This window comes from Phoenix dactylifera, unplaced genomic scaffold (assembly GCF_009389715.1).
Source record: "Phoenix dactylifera cultivar Barhee BC4 unplaced genomic scaffold, palm_55x_up_171113_PBpolish2nd_filt_p 000581F, whole genome shotgun sequence".
Lineage (NCBI taxonomy): Eukaryota > Viridiplantae > Streptophyta > Magnoliopsida > Arecales > Arecaceae > Phoenix > Phoenix dactylifera.
In genome coordinates, this window is record NW_024067982.1 from 233,796 (window position 1) to 238,315 (window position 4,520).

The following is a 4,520-nucleotide window of genomic DNA, read 5'->3' on the forward strand; positions in this document are numbered from 1 at the left end:
TATAGACCTTAATCCCCAAAATATAAGATGCTTCACCTAGGTCTTTCTTGGAGAACTTCTTAGACAACCATAACTTGACCGATGTGAGCATGGAAATATCATTCCCAATCAGGAGTATATCATCCACGTACAATATGAGGAATACTATAGCCCTCCCACTGATCTTTTTGTACACACATGGTTCCTCTTCGTTCTTGATGAGATCAAACGATTTGATCACATCATCGAAACGAGTGTTCCAACTCTGAGATGCTTGCTTGAGTCTATAAATGGATCTTTGCAGCTTGCAGACCTTGTAATCACCATCACTGGAAGTGAAACCCTGAGGCTGTTCCATATAAATATCTTCCTCAAAATATCCATTAAGGAATGCAGTTTTTACATCCATTTGCCATATCTCATAATCATGATAAGCTGCAATGGCAAGCAACGTTCGAATAGACTTCAGCATGGCTACCGGTGAAAAGGTATCCTGATAATCAATGCCTTCGCGCTGACTATAACCTTTTGCCACCAACCTTGCCTTATAGGTCTCTACCTTGCCATTCGATCCCATTTTTCTTTTATAGATCCATTTACATCCAATAGGTACTATACCTTCAGGCGGATCTACTAAGGTCCATACTTGGTTGGAATGCATGGAGTCTATTTCTGACTTCATCGCATCCATCTATTTTTTGGAGTCGATGTCTAACATCGCTTCATTGTAGGTCTTGGGATCATCACTATGATCTCTTTCTCCCATGAGGAACTCTTCCTCTATTTTCTCTGTAAGCATACCTAAGTATCTTTCAGGAGGATGGGAGATCCTACTGGATCTACGAAGTGGACGAGGTTCTTCATTTATTGGCTCAATGTGAATAGGTTCACTAGGCTCAATTGCTCGTTGTTCTTCATAGACTTTCTCTTCGAGCTCAATTTTTCTCCCACTGCCTCTATCAAGGATAAACTGTTTTTCCAAGAAGATGGCATGTTGGCTCACAAACACTTTGTGATCCTCTAGGATGTAAAAATTATATCCTAACGACTCTTTAGGATATCCAATGAAATGAGCACCAATTGTCCTAGTCTCTAACTTATCTTCCTGTTGTCGCTTGACTTGGGCCGAACATCCCCAAATCTTGAGATAACCAAGACTTTTCTTACCATGCCATATCTCATACGGTGTGGTAGGAACAGACTTAGAAGGAACACTATTCAATATGTAGATAGCTGTAAGTAGGGCATCTTCCCACAAGAATAAGGGTAAGTCAGTGAAACTCATCACGGACCTGACCATATTAAATAGGGTCCGATTCCTCCTTTCTGACACTCCGTTGAGTTGAGGTATTCTAGGAGGTGTCCATTGTGAAACTACACCATTTTGTTTGAGATAATCGTGAAACTCTCTACTAAGGTATTCTCCTCCTCGATCTGATCGAAGAACTTTAATGAGTTTTCCTGTCTGTTTTTCTACTTCAAATCTGAATTCTTTGAACCTTTCAAATGCTTTAGATTTATATCTCATAAGATAGACATAACCATACCGTGAAAGATTATCGGTAAAAGTAATAAAGTAGAAAAATTGACCCCTAGCCTGCACATCGAATGGACCACACACATCAGTGTGTACTAGGGCAAGTATTTTAGTGGACCTCTCCCCATGTCCTATAAAGGGTAATTTGGCCATTTTTTCTTGAAGGCATGATTCACAAATCAGATATGACTCAGAAGTCAATGAACTCAAAAGCCCATGTTTCTCCAATTTGTTAATTCTATCTTCTCCTATATGACCAAGTCTGAGGTGCCATAAATACTTTTGATTTATCTCATCTCTAGATCTTTTAGATCCTATGGTACTCATTGTACGCTCAGATACGTTCATAGATACATCCATATGTAAGTGATAGAGACCGTCAATCATAAAACCACGTCCAAATAGTTTATTTCGCAAATAAATGGAAACGTAGTCTTTATTGAAATTGAATTCATAATGTTTCTGTGCTAGACAAGATACATAAATCAGATTTCTGCTAGCACTAGGTACAAAATAATAATCTCTAAGTATCAAACTAAATCCTAAAGGTAAATGCAAAGGAAATGTGTCTACAGCAACAGTAGCAACTCTTGCTTCATTGCCAACCCGTAGGGTTACTGCACCTTCCGTAAGCCCTCTACTTTTCTTTAGACCCTGCATGGTAGTACACAAGTGAACACTAGAACCAGAGTCTATAACCCAACTGAAAATAGAAGAAACCGTTAGATTAGTTTTAATAATGAGTATATTAGACATACCTTCAGAAGGCGTGTCACTCTTCTTGCTCTTTATGTTTTCCATGTAGATAGGACAATTCCTCTTCCAATGGCCATCTTCATTGCAATGGAAACATTTTTCTTTGGGTTCAGTCTTCTTCTTAGGAACTTCCTTCTTGGCTTTTTCTCGGTCTTCTGCTTCTTCGCAGGCTTCTTCTTCTTTCCAGAAGACTTTCTCTTGAAAGTAGAAGCTAGCTCAGTAGCGAGAATTGTGCCCCTTGAATCTTTCATCGCTCCCTTTGTTGTCACCAACATATTCAACAATTCAAGCTTGGTGCATTCAATTTTATTCATATGGTAGTTTACAATAAACTGCCCATATTAAGATGGCAACGATTGTAGGATCAAATCCGTTTGCAAATCCTTGTGCATGGTCATGCCAAGCTTCTCAAGCTTCTCAAGATCCTTGATCATGGTCAAACCATGTTCATGGATGGACTGCCCATCGCGCATCTTGGCTTTGAAGAGTCGCTTGGACACTTCAAACCTCGCTGTACGACTCTGTTCACCATACAACTCTTGTAGGTGATCAAATATGTCCTTAGCAGTCTTCATGCTCTCATGCTGGCATTGCAATTCGTTGGACATGGATGCGAAAATGTAGCACCTAACCTTATTGTCGTCATCCAACCATTTTGCATGCGTCTCACGCTGCTCATTGGTTGCACGGGCTGGTAATACCGGGAGTTAATGGTCAAGGACATAAGCTATCTTTTTGCAACTCAAGACAATTTTCAAGTTGCGGAGCCAGTTTTTATAGTTTGGTTCAGTCAACCTATTATTATCTAGAATTCGAGCTATCGGGTTGGAAGCCATTGACATTTGTAGAGAGTAAAGATTCTAATTAGAAATTTGTATTTGGATCAAATCCTCCCACCATTTTTCGGATCTCTCACACTTCCCTGGTAAAGATACAGAAACCTGTGACTTAGGATTTCGAGTGGGGTGCTGCGGTCCCACCAATCTATATGTCACCTCACCTAACAATTATTGGAGACACATAGATGATGAGTGTACAATTCTTGTACATTGCTTCGTAAGCATATTGAGCTAACCTGGTCTCCAAGTCATAAGGACCTCACCTAACAGTTATTGAATCCGTTCCTTGGTTAAGTCAGACCCACCGTATATCCCGCGAAAATAAAGCTGTGATTGGGTCCTCACCTAACAGTTTTTGGAGCCCAACCCCATCTTTACCCCACAACATCTCATGTTAATAGAGAGGTCCAATCCCCCAATGCAACTAGCCCACTATATCCAGCCGAGACTAATCAACGTCGGAAAGATCTTAGCAACTCTACTATGGTGGAAGACCAATCGACTTAATATTAGGTAATCAGATCTTAGTGATTCCAACTTTGAGCTTTCCATAGGAGGTAATCGATCAATTGGCCAGGTAAGCAGGTGGGAGGCTCTTCTTACTCAGAGAGTAAGGTCCTAATTAAGTAACCACCTTTGAGCTTTCCTAGACACCAATTAGATCAATTAATCAAATATGGCTAGCTCAATGTATCGTTCACTTTCGATTGATTTAGGAAGATTTTAGGTCTCTTGGGATTTACATCTAATGTAACCATCTACTCCATACCATATGTCATTCAATTTACATCTTATGTAAATGTCACATTGGTTCAGGTTTACATCCTATGTAATTATGAAACCCTTTCATATATTATGTGATTACATCTTATGTAAATGACATAATTGTTTCAGTTTACATCTTATGTAAATGTCCTATTGTTTAAGGATTTTATTTACATCTCATGCAAAAAAATTTTGTTTAACTAATACATACATCTCATGCATATATTGTTTTAAACATAACCTTAAACAAGTATGAACATTATGATTACCACATGCATCTCTTGTATATTTTTCAGATCTGAAACTTTTAATCTATTATGCTTTCTCTGAATTTTAGATCATGCATTACTTGATTTCAAACATTATAATCTAATTACAATTCTAAAACAATTTGCAAGATCAAAGCAAATAAAAATCTGCATTCTGAAAATTTCAGCACGCAGAAAATCCAGCAAGCATAATTCTTTAAAAATCAGATTAAAAATGTGGTAATCAATCCTTAAGTCCTAATCATGATCCCTAGAACCTGGCTCTGATACCACTGATGAGTTACGCCCTGTTCGATGCGACGTTCGCAGCGAAATTCGAACGGGACATCGTTCATCGTATGAACGCGTTTCAGATCGTAGAATTCAAAAAATTTT